Below are 13,283 nucleotides of genomic sequence, written 5' to 3'. Positions count from 1 at the left end.
TATTTCATAAATTGCAAAAGTCCCCAAAGCATTTGCTAGTATAAGCAGGACTATTATCAGTTTTTTAAATTGTAATGGGAGTCCTAGAAAGAAAGTGCATAAAGAGCTATTTGACAAGTCAAGTTCAACATGTGACACAATGTTATTTTCCTGAAGCCCCCAGGGCCCATGCCATGCCTGGGGCCATGCTCTACAGCTGACTAGTTAGGGAGAGACACTGTGCCCTCTGGTAGTGTACTCTGAGCACAGGTTTCTACACTCCTGACAGCAGAGAAGGCCTCAGACACAGACATCCCTAGTCCCAGATGTCAAGCTGATGTGAGAACAGTCCGTTACTAATTATACACTAGAAGCTTGGGATACTGTGTAAAATTTGTCTTCAGTGAAGGATAGGCTCTTGTGTGCCTCCTCCAACTTGTCACCTTGCCAGAGTCTGATCATTTATGTCAGACCAACTACAAATGAAACTAAAAATCAAACAAAACCCACTTAATTAACAATGGACATTCATTTCTAAAGATTTAAACCTAAGGCTATTTATGTAAGATTTAGGAATCTTCAAAATTCAGGGCAATTTTAATTCTCAGCTCAGGAAGGCTCTCCTACTGGGTAACAGGATACTCAAAAGTACCTGAGGAATAATCATAGAAAATCCTGAAGGAGAAAACAACTGAGTTTTCCCATGCAATCATGGAAAGTACATACCCAGCTGATTCTGTAAATGAAACAGACATGTGAGCAAGATCAAAGCAGAACAGGTCCATGGAAGGAGAACTCACTGGAGGGCTCTGGTTCTTACTACGTTTTGCAGACTGTAGATGTAACTGTCTTGTTAAATAAGAAATGCAGAGCTGCCGGGTGGTGGTGGTGCACGCCTTTAATCCCAGCACTTGGGAGGCAGAGGCAGGCAGATCTCTATGAGTTCAAGGCCAGCCTGGGCTACAGAGTGAGTTCCAGGAAAGGCGCAAAGCTACACAGAGAAACCCTGTCTCCAAAAACCAAAAAGAAAAAAAGAAAAAAAAAAAAGAAACGCAGAGCCAATTGCAGAGTTAAAAGCCAAGAGGTCAGAGCAATAGCTGAGAGCTGAAAACTTTACCCTTCACTGCTGCTCTGTCTTTCCGCAAGAGACTTACTTCCTGTGTCCTGTCTTTTATATAGACTTTCTGTTCTGCCTTCTCATTGGTTATAAACCCAGCCACATGACCTTCTTCTCACTGCCTGTCTGTACAGACCTCCAGGTCTTTTATGGTTGGTATTGAGATTGAAGGCGTGTGTCGTCATGCTGGCTGTATCCTTGAACACACAGAGATCCTGCCTAGCTCTGCCTCCCAAGTGCTGGGATTAAAGGCATGCACTACCACCACCCAGCTTCTGCTGTGGCTTGCTCTGACCCCAAGGCAACTTTATTAATATACAAATAAAACCACATTTCAGTACAAATAAAATATCACTATATTTCCCCTTTTCTATTTTAATAAAAAGGAAAAAGTTATAACTAATATATGAAAAAACTATATACAAAAGTACAATAACTATATACCATATATACAAGCAATAAATACCTAAACAATGTCTAGCCCATTTGCATTTGACAAATTCAGAGAAAATAATGCCATTATATACCCTATTTTGGTAAGTCCAAAATGTACTTGAATCACTTTCTATCCTAACTTATATTACTAACAGAACTGTCTTATAACGTCTTTCAAATGTATACACTTATACCTCTTAGTGAGTTTCTTTTCTGAAATTCTTAAGGAAAACTATTACTATAACTAACTGATCTTCAACTCCCTCAGAGACCTAAGAAGGAAATAATACTACCTAATAAAAAATAAAAACAGGAAGTGCATGCAAGCAGCTTCCAAAAAAAAAAAAAAAGTGAGTTGACAGAAACAGCCATCTGCCTGGACAGTTTCTCCACAGTGTTGGGGCATCATCTTCAGCCTATACGCTTAGCGTATCTGACAGGCTCATTTGTGAATTAGAATGTACACAAGGTCAACAGTTTGACCTCACTTTTGGTGAGAGCAGTCTGTGTACCAGAAACACCTGAATTCCACTAGTGTCATGTCATGATTCAGGATTTTAAATTCTGGAAATGGTTGATGTTTTTTGAATTCAGCTGTCCATTCTTCTTGGCTGTGTGTGTGTGTGTGTGTGTGTGTGTGTGTGTGTGTGTGTGTGTGTGTGGTTTCATCTTGGCATTTCATTCTTCTCCATATCCCTCTATTAAATGCCAGTCTATTATTGAGAGGGGTGAGCTTAGTTATTTTTCAAGAATAACATTTCATCTGCTGTTCCACTGCACCTCAGAAGCCATTGGCCCACTCCCTGTTCAGCTGCCTTAGAAGAAAAGGGCAGGGTACCTTTTACAGATTGCAAAGGCCACTCACTTCAGGGATGGCACCATATTGTCCTGGCTTCAGAAAATGCCTTTTGATAAAGCCACAACCACACTTGTTTGGGCAAGAATCGGTAGTCCTTTGTTTCATGTCCTGTCTGTCCTGTTTGTCAGCAGTTGATTAAAGGATACTTTGTTCAGTGGCTGACTTTTGCCACAATGAAAGTTAACTCCATATGCAGTTTCTTCAGTGCCCATATTTTCTCTGAAGTAGATTGGTACTGACAGGAGCCAACAGGTCTCATAGTCATAACAAAAAAGAAAAATTTTCTAAGTTATTAAAACATTGTAGGGGCTGGGGATTTAGACAGTCTGACATAACAGATTCTCAGGCTGTACCAAAAATAATTGTAGGTGCAAACTTTGAGAATAATCCAATTCCTACTAACCGCACTTTGATGTCACCCTTTCTGGCTTCCAAGGGAACTTGAGGAACGTGCAGCTGTTTGCATCCCTTGGCCACTGCATTATCCAGAAAAAAATACTCTAAAAAACTTGCTTGACTTCAATTTACCCCCATTTTCCTTTTAAAATCCATCCCAAGACAGCTAGAATTGTTATTTTTACTTTTTTATGTTGTACAAAACACAAATTTTAAAAAATGAAGTTTTAGTAATCATAAATACAGAGGAATCTGGGTGGTGTTTGGACTCTCAGTGCATGAAAGGCCTGGATTTCAAAAGTCTCCACTTCTGATTGTAAAGGACAAGATGAGATTCCTTAGTTTGCTAAAGCACTCAGGTAATGCTGCAAGGTAATTTGACCAAGCTTCAGCAGGGCAAGCATTGCCTCCAGTCTCTGTAACAGACAACTCCACACCTCCGGGATAGCCTCCTACCAGCAGGAGCCACAGCTGTTCATGGGATCCTTCCTAGGCAGGCTCTTTTTGCTCCTGTTGTCTAGAGACAGAGGTGCCAGCAGCTCAGTATTACTGTCATGTTTCAGTAGGATTGAGTTTATTTTCCAACTCACTTTTTATCTTCCAGGCAAGGAAACTCAGCTGAAGGAGCCTACTAACCCTTTCTTTTGTGTCTTTCTCCATGTCCCATCTGTTTCAACCTTCCATTTACTAGACTCCGTCCTAGAGGAGCTCATCCCAAATGTCTCCACCCTTCCTCTCTACATTCACAACTCTTCTGTGACATTCCTTTTCTCTCAGTTCAGCCAGTTCACATTCTCAGTGCATGTTTATCCCATGTGTGCTGGTTTATGGTGAGGTTAGTATGCTGAGCCTAAGTCTTCCTTCAGGATACCCACTTTGTGTAAGAATGTATAAACTGGGCTCCAAAGCTACCCGCCATAACTGGAGGTCTGATTCCTCCTCAGTCAACCCAATGAGCTGCCATCCAAATGTAAATGAACAGCAGGGTCTGTTTTTTCAAGACCCATTTCTGCCTCTCGGCCTTTTCTGTTCTCCTGAGATTCAGGGATCTTGACCACTCTGGCTCTTTCCAGTCTCCTCAGCCTGTCTACCCAGTCCACCATCAGTATGTAAAGAAACAGAGGGAAAGCAGTCTTTTAAGTCAAGTATAATAATGCAATGGCCTTGAGAAGTCATGGTAGGAGCAGGGAGCCCTGGCTGGAGGGGCCCCATTGTTTTCATAGTAGCATTTATGTCCCTGCGATCACCTAACAGCCGAAATTTATTTTTTGCCCTTTTATGAATACAAAAGTAAGGGAATTCCAAGGACCTACTGAAAACTCAATGTGTCCTAGTTACAGTTATTTCTGTACTAGAAGTTGGACCCATTCCAATTTTTCCCCATGAAGCGTCCATTGGTAAATCTGTATTGGGCCATTCCTGCTTTGAGGAAAAACCAAGATCCGAGCCGCCATGGCGCTCATACAGCAGCGGAGCCCCGCCCACCACCGCTTGGAACTCCGGTTGCTCATCAGATGCTGCTCAGGCCATGCTCCAGGCAGCTGAAAGGGATGTAGGGCCCAGGGGGCTCCAAATTCCTGTCAGATCATGCCCCCAAGCTGTGCCTGGCTCAATGACCACAGGTAAGATGGAGTAACTTTGAAGTCCACTCGGCCCGCCCTGCCGAGACCTGGCAAAGTTGTGCAGCTGAGAAAGTTTTTTATGATCCTCCTGAGAAGGTCCAAGCAATACATTACTGTAGTCCAGCTTACAAAATAATTGACAGGGGTTTTGTCCTTCTTCTCATGGGTTCTTTTTACATTAGCTCCTATGTGCTCCCAACAATCAATATCTATGATTCTTTGTTCAGGAAACCAACGTTAAACTTCACAGTCACTTGTACGAAGTTACAGAGCTGTTACTCTGAATATTTTGCTCCTCTCTGTCTTTGCAAACATCTTAATAATTGTATAAAATGCTTTGCCTCAGAGGAATGAGAAGAGCCCATGGTATTTCACTCTCTCACTTACAGTCATGATCCTTAGGTAAAGAGGACTGGATTCCTACCCTCTGTTTCTATTTAAAGAAAAATTTTCTTATCTTCTCTGAGGGCTGAGCCACACAGCTTGGGGGCCAATTGTGGGGATCTCTGTGACCACCATGGCCAGCAGAGTAACAATCCATGTGAGGCAAGAAGATAGTTCACTTCAACACAACTCAGTAGCTGGCATTGGTTCAAACTTCAAGGCTAACCCAAAGTAGTTTATTTTAGAAATATTTAAGCACAGGACAATTTGGTGAAAAGTTTCTTGGTAATAAATAACTCAATCCTGTGGGTACAACAAAGCTTAAGACAAGACTACATAGAAACTTGTTGTAAAGTACATATGACATCTTTTACAAGATGGTTTCTCTAGATGAACTGAGAAAAACAAGCTCCTGATAAAGGTATGGGAGAGGATCTGGTGTGGCTCCCCTAGGGCAAGAACCTCTGTGCCACAAAGTTATTTTGGTATTTTTTTTTTTTAAGACAAGGTCTCACTGTGTAGCTCTGGATAGTTGGCTACTCACTATGTAGACTAGGCTAGCCTCAAAATTATAGGCATCTACCTGCTGCTGCCTCCCAGGTACTGGGATTGAAAGTGTGTGCCACCATAGCTGACCTTTTTCTGTATTTTGCCACAATTAACAATACACAATTCAGCCAGGCGGTGGTGGCACACGCCTTTAATCCCAGCACTCGGGAGGCAGAGCCAGGCGGCTCTTTGTGAGTTCAAGGCCAGCCTGGTCTACAGAGCAAGATCCAGGACAGGCACCAAAACTACACAGAGGAACTTGAAAAAAAACACAATTCTCTTCCAATGGTCACTACAGGTACACACACACACACACACACACACACACACACACACATATATATATATATATCAAACACCTTGATAAATAGATGCAACGAGGCTGTACTGTAGTGCAAAGCCCTGGAATTCTCCACCCTCCTCACCCCCAGAGCATGAGGCCCTTTTGCATTTGTGTTCTCATTACTTTCCAGTGGCCTCATGATGTCAACAATGGACTTGGGAGGGTGCCATGTAGGTTATGAAAGCTTTTCCCTTCCAGAAGGTAAGACTAGGCAAGAATAGGACCGTTTTCACAATGACTTGTGAATACAAGGCTCCAGTAACTTCAGGTTCTGAATGGAGTCGTGCAGCTTACAGATAGCTCTCTGCTGTGAAGAAAGCTCCACCCCAGCTAGATTTATTGGGGATGGGCAGATAAGGAACAGGGGTGTTTTTAGTCTATAAACTAACCAGCATCCAGGGGGTTCCTGCCCCTTTTCCCAGGTGTGCATTACCGTTTCTGAGAACTGCAGCATCCAACTGCTCATGGCCCCCCGTTCTGCCAACACAGTTGGGATGGAATCAGGGACCACAGATGTGGGAAATAGTTCTGGTAATTTGAGCAGAAACAAATTTCACTGAAAATATCATAGTAGCTTGCCAAGTCACAGGGGAGATTAGAAAACCTGGCTTGTAAAATCAGACAGTAACAAAATGCTTAAACTCTTCTATTTTGCAGCAAAATCAAGTCTGAGCAATACTAGCAAGAAGGCAACTACTGTAGCTAAATGAAGGTGCCAGATGGCAGGTCCATGGCTGCTGGCACTGAAGGCTGACATCCTCCAGGCACTCTGTGATGCTAGTCTTCTTGTACACTAAAAGTTGTCTCTGCTTGTGCTACCTCTGTAACTGATGCTCCCCTGTCTTCACTTCTGAGGTTCGTGAATTCCTCAGTGGCAGTGTAGAGTAGCTGCCTGTCACAGGCTGAGCTGGGTCATGAGCATTTCTCAGTGGGATAAGGGCTCTGCCTTCCACCAAGAGCCATATGCCCCATATTCTCAACATAGAAATGGGACGAAAGGTACCACAGAACCAAACACCCCCCTTCAAATCCAAAGTGTGGGGATTCTGGAGTCCTGCCCATTCTACTTTACTAACAGGCCACAAATCAGTCTCCCCATTCCAGCCTCGGCTCTCATATAGTCCAACACACTCCTTTATTCAGATCATTACAAAGCCTTCCGACGACTTCAGCCTCCAGCCGTCTTCCCCACTGGATAAGAACACCATTTCTAAAACATAAATCTGATTGAATCGCCTACTTAAAACCCTTCCGAGTCATTCCTGTTGTCACTGAGATAAATTCTAACCTTACTAAAGTGAATTAAAAGCTCACGTCATCTCTCACTGCCTATCTCCAGCCACTTGCCCGTCATTTCCCTCTGAGGGAATGAATCCGTGAATGAGAGAGTGAGATTCGGAAAAGCAAGCCGAGAGGATCTATACTAGAATTTCCCTCAAGTCAGTGATGGGATTGAAGGCAACAGCAGAGCCTGGAAAACTAAGAAAAATATACATAATTAAAGTCCCAACTCCAAATCTACTAGACCAGAATTTAGAATGCTAAAGCTAGGGTTCCCTATTTCCACAAAGCCATCCAGTGTTTCCAAGCTCCAGCTGGGGTTAGGGGGAGACACATTAATCTATTACCTTTATTTTACACGTATGGGAGCTGAAGGCCAAAGAGGTAAATTCTCAAGGTACATGCATCTCATCTGCTATTGCAATGAAGCAAAAATTTGAGCAAAGTTATTTTGACACGTTTAGTGCTATATAGATTCCTTATTGTGCCATATGAAATTAGGTATAAATGGTGGGTAAGCTAGTCAGGGAGGACTGTTGTTACACTTATAGAAATCAAATATTGGGAGAGGAGGGCCAGCCCAGGGGAAAGGGAGCCATCAGGAAAGATTAGCTGCTGCCCCAAGACCCCACAGAGGCACCCAAGTTGGCAACCTGTGTTCTCACAGATCCAAAGTCAGGTGCATCTGCAGTGGAGTTGATGAGTCCACAGTGGGAACTCTTGGCAGGAGGTGCTTCAAGGCAAGCCCTCAGACAAGAATGGAGAGAGGCCAATACCTTCTGGCCCCTTCCTTTAAAGAGTAGGAAGGAACTATGAGAGAAGAGAAGGTAGTCATTGTGGGCATCAGGTCCTTCCATGGAGAGAATAAACTAGGGGTGGGATTCACAGAAATCCCATCCTCTGCCTATGTTCAGCAGAAGCATCTCCTTGGAATGGAATAAACCACTGTTTTCTGGACACAGTTTCCAGGTCCATGATTTCCATCACCTGAAGTACAGGAACTGGAGAGTGAACTTATCTACTTCCATGGATATTGCATTCTTATGGGGCATGGGTGAGGCTCCCTAACTGTGGGATAACCATCCTTCCCCATCATCCACAGCTCCATGCAGATTCCTACAAATCTTCACTAGAGAGGCTGGCCTTTCCACTAAGCTTCCTGCTTTCTTATACCACTTTTACTCACTAAGAACTCTCTGAATTTCCTGAGAGCTTCGGAAATCCTTAATTACCCCAACGCAGAAATATCTGCTGAAATCTATGACTTTTAAGTAGTTTAGGATCAGTTGCTGCTCAGACAGATAGCAATGAAGAACAGCAGCCACAGTGCATGGGCCCTGATGGGAGGGCTCTCAGTCTCATGTTAAGTGTGGTGAGAATAGCAGCCATGAATTCTGAGCATCTGCTCTGATGGGTTCTGTGGGGCTCTGTGGGGGCTCTGCAGGGCTCTGTTTTGGCTCTTTAAGGCCATTTCTGATAGACACTCTTGCCTAGCTCAGGCCCTCACTTTCACCAGTCTGCACTATTACAATATTACCCTCCATTGCCTCTTAGATCCAGTTTCCTCCAACCTCTAGAGGACCCTGCAAATGCACTAGACACTACCTGTTAGCCACACTGTGATGTGTACTCCTCCTTGTTTGCTCCTGGGAGGTACCCAAGCTGCCAAAGAGTGCCTCTAACCCATCTTCAGCCACATCTTTCACTATTTTTACCTCTCCTTCTCCTCTACAGCAATGCCTGACCATCCTGCAGCCCTTCCTTCACAGGCTCTGCCTGTTCCTCCATCCTTGGCCTGACTCTCACCCTATGAAAGAGTTCTGGAATCTTTGTAGCAAGTCCCAGATCAGAATGGGGGGGCAGGTCCTAAAAACCCCTTGATACCTCTATGTAATCATACTTCACATTAGACTGAAATTATTTTTGACGGTGTTTTTCTAATTAGAAAGGATGCCCCACTGTGTATTCCAGGCTGGCCTAGAACTCATAATCCCCCTGCCTCTGTCTCCTAAGTGTAAGCATTATAGGTGTGCACCTCCATATCTGGCTCTGGAAAGGATTTTCTTCTCCATCTTCAGTTTCTCAAGGCCTAGTATGGAGGGAGCTCCAGAAGAAAATACTTAGGAACATTGAGATGAATTTATCTGCTGAAGTCTGTGAATCCTGTCCAAGAGTCCACACGGTTGTGCCTAACCCACTGGATAGACCATCTGTGTCCCTCCAGGCTGAGTCTCCCTGTGCCTGTGATTGCACCCATCTTGGTGCCTTTTGCTCCATTCTCCAAACATCATCTACCTGTCAGACTAACTAGCTATCCATACATTGCAACAACCCTTACCCTACACTCTGCTTGCTTGACACCAGATGACCTTTATTACCATATAAACTTCTTTTTCCTCTTCCCAGATCTCTACCAGCCATGGCACAGATCATTAAAACTAAACCAGGAAATGCAGGTACCATATGAAGTGTCTTCTGATTCTGGATTGGAAGTGGCTGCCAGGTTGAAAAATCCTGTAAGCTGGAGATCTCTTATCTGCCCTTCCAGGCCTCCTCTCTTTTCTTCACCTCATGCCCCAGCGTGGATTGCATCAAGGATGCTGCTCTGTGCCTTCCGGGACTCTGACTGGGATACTGGAAGGGAATCAAGGGAAGGGAGACCATCACTCCTGGGAGCTAGCTAGCCTCTCTCCTCCATTGCAGGTCATAGCTCAGACCTCTCCTGCTCTTGTCTCTCCTCCCTCCCTCCCTCCCTCTCTTCCTGCCTGACAGTAACTGCTTCCTTTGGCCCCTTCCAATAGCAATGAAGTCCCACTGTCACTAGCCCTAGAAAGCTACATTATTCCTTCTGACCCTTCTACATGTTGTCTTCACGTTTGTAGTAATCTTTCTTACTAAATCCTTTCCAATGATCCCATTTGAGTTTGCCATCTGTTTCCTGCTGAGGGTCTGAAAGCTCAAAGTGAAGATCAAGATACACAGACAGAGGCTTCAATCAAGGAGAAGTCAGTGATCCTAGTCATGAGTATGAGTGAGAACCAAGACCTCACACAGCCAAACAAGGCTAGACATGTTAGGGTGCTGAACAGTATACAAAGCAGGTCCAGTTCATTCAAGCAGCAGGTTGGAGATAAAAGCAGATTTGGGTTTTTTATTTATTTGTTTGTTTTGGCTAATTCTGATTCATATCTGGTAAGAATCTTCCATTATGATTAATTTTTGGGGTATTTTTGTTTTGGGAGGTCTTTGGGGTTTTGTTTGTTTGGTTGGCTGGTTGGTCTGGTTTGGTTTGGTTCGGTTTTTCAGGACCATTTCTCTATGTATCCCTGGCTGTCCTGAAATTCCTTTATAGACCTGGCAGGCATCAAACTCAGAGAACCCCGTCTGCCTCCAACGTGCTTGGATTAAAGGCATGCACCACCGCCCTGGTCTATTATGATTACTTTGGTGGTTCTCACTGCCCAGCCCTCCAGTACATGCTCAGGTAGAGTCTTTGTCTCCCTCCCCCTTGGCAGTACCATGTGGCCTAGAATGAACAAATGGATGCTTATAGTTCTACTTTGCCCCTGGAGCCGGTGACCCTATAGTGAAGAACATTAGGAGTACTGCACAGCGTGATTGGGGTACCCTGTAAGAGATAGTGACATCTTAGACTGTCACTGATAAAAGACATGTGTGTCCCCCTCTCTCACAGCATCCTTGGTGCCTGGCCATCTTCATGCCAAGGTCTTTGTTCTGAGAGTTGCTGTGCCTTTCTATTCAACTGTTTTGCCTATTTATGCTAGCCAGTGTCAAACTCTGGTGTCCACAAGCAAGGACCCTGACTTGTACGACAGCACCAGGTTCTCTGAAAAGGAATCCCGGGAAGGAACTCCATGGGCCAGGCTGAATTTATCCTTGAGGAGACTCTTTAGGTCCTGCCCATCCCACGCTAATCTGCAGCCTAGGACAATTAGACCCTTTGACTTATGCCAGGAGACTCCTCCCAGGTTACTTTACCCAGCTGCATCAGTGTCCTGAGCCCAACTGTGTCACATTGTAGTAACCATTCATCTGCCCTCTCAGTCCACTGGGCCTTTGTACAAATTAGAGGTTCCCCCCACCCCGAAGGCATGAAGGCATTGAGGTTTGCCCTGAGCACAGCTCAGAGATCAAACCTTGTCATTCTAACAAATATAAGACATAATTCAGATGCACAGCAGTAAGAAACCCTAGATAGTGGCCCTGGGATATTATTTGGTTTCATATACTCTGGAAAATCTCTTCATACACTGTGAAAGGGAAAATTTGAGAAGATGATATGCAACAGCATCCAGTCTCTGTACTAGACAACTAGGATCAGTTAAAAACCGGAGCTGACTTCAGCTGACTAATGCAGCCTGACACTGCCTGTTTCTTTCTCATACAGGAAGGTGTCTTAGTCAATGTTCTATCGCTGTGAAGAGACCTTGACTACAGCAACTCTTATAAAGGAAAGCATTTAATTGGGGCTTGCTTACAGGTTCAGAGGATTATCAGCATGGCAGGAAGCATGGTGGCACACAGGCAGACATAGGACTGGAGAAGGAGCTGAGAGTTCTATATCTGGATCCACAGGCAGGAGAAAGGGACACTGGGCTTGGCTTGGGCTTTTAAAACCTCAAAGCCCATCCCCAGTGACACACTTCCTCCAACAAGGCCACACCTCTTAACCCTTCTAAGTAGTGCCATTCCCCGATGACTAAGCATTCAAATATATAAGCCTATGGGAGCTATTCTTATCCAACCATCACAGTAGGGGTACTTGAATTATGTTCCATTTCCATCCCATCTGTTTCAGGACCATCTCTGATTGACTTAGGATGGGGCAATTGTTCTAATGAATCACTCTCCTGGAGCCTCCAGTCTGGACAGACAGTGGAGCAAGGCATTCTGAGTTCAGTGAGAAATGCCTTTTCTCATTTTCAGACAGTTAATGTATGAGGTGGTCTGGTGTAAAATTTCTCTTATTGGTGACAATTAGAATCAACTTGGACTTCTAGGTGTTCTCTGTCAGAAACTGGAACTATGGGATTCTATAGATAGGATTGTGTTATTGGGATTGGGAGCAGAAAGGAATGTGGAAGGCAGTCAGGATGAGTCAAGGACCACGAACAATCATGAGTAAGTGACATTTCAGAGCAACCTACAGTTATGAATGAGGGAAGATGAGAGAGGAGCTAGAGAATTGTTCCGTGGCCTGGGCCATCGATAACCACTCAAAAAGCAGATGTGTAGAGCAGAGTGCACTTCAGTGAAGAGATAGAGCTGATCAGGTTTGGTCTAGGCTTCTTGTGAGTCCAGGTTGGAAAACCCTTCCTGGCATCCTTGAGGCCTGGCCCTGTGGTTAAGATTTCTAATCACTAAGTGATGTATTCTTCCTCTTAGCCTTCCTTCCCTTACCCCATACACATGCACACTTACTGATGGAACCCAAAAAGGCTTTAGTCCTTTCCTCAAAATGGCCTAACACCCCCTCAAACCTAGGGGGATACCTAGTTCAGAACAGTGGTTTCCTTCCTTCTCCCCTGGACCTAAGCCCTCTTCTGGTTGTTTGTTAGCATTGCCAATTGGGGACTCCATCTGAGCCTTTCCTAATTCTGCTAACTTGAAGCCAAGACCTCAAAGGGGCAAATGAGACAGGAGACCACTAAAGCTCAAGGGAAATATTCAATGGTTTATTTAATTATACAATTATAGATTTATAGATTGGTAGATAGATAGATAGATACCTAAGTCAGAGTTAGAGGAAGACTTTAAAGCCCAGATGGTTGATTTCCTGTGCATCCTCTCCCATCCCCAAGAGTCCTCCTGGATCTTCCAGATTCATGGTTCTTCTCAAGATGGTCAGTGCCCTCCATGCCACTTGTAACTCCTCACCTTCCTTTCTTGTTGTGGGCAGTTCCTTTCTCCCCTTAGATCAATAAAAAAGTTGATATTTTACAACTGTAGAAAACTGAGGGAAAATCAAACACAGCCCAAACGGGAAAATAATGAAATGGAAAATAATGAAAAGGCCAACCAAGACACACTCTGTTTGTCTAGTACACAGTCTTTATCCCAGGGCTCCTTGGGCCTCCTGCCTAGGTCACTTAAGGTTTAGTTTTGCATCCAGGTTGGGCCTGGACTCAGAATTCTCAGCATCATCCTCTAAAATAGAGTTACTGACCATGTTATTCCATAGAGCCCTCTCCACACCTTTGCTCTTTGGTACACATCTAGCCAACCACAGTCTCTGGCCCTAGGCCTTCAATTCCCATACCTCCCCTGGGATCTGGGTGATTGGATCATTCACTCTTT

Source organism: Onychomys torridus, chromosome 7, assembly GCF_903995425.1.
Source record: "Onychomys torridus chromosome 7, mOncTor1.1, whole genome shotgun sequence".
NCBI classification, from domain to species: Eukaryota; Metazoa; Chordata; class Mammalia; order Rodentia; family Cricetidae; genus Onychomys; species Onychomys torridus.
This window is presented reverse-complemented; position numbering follows the sequence as displayed.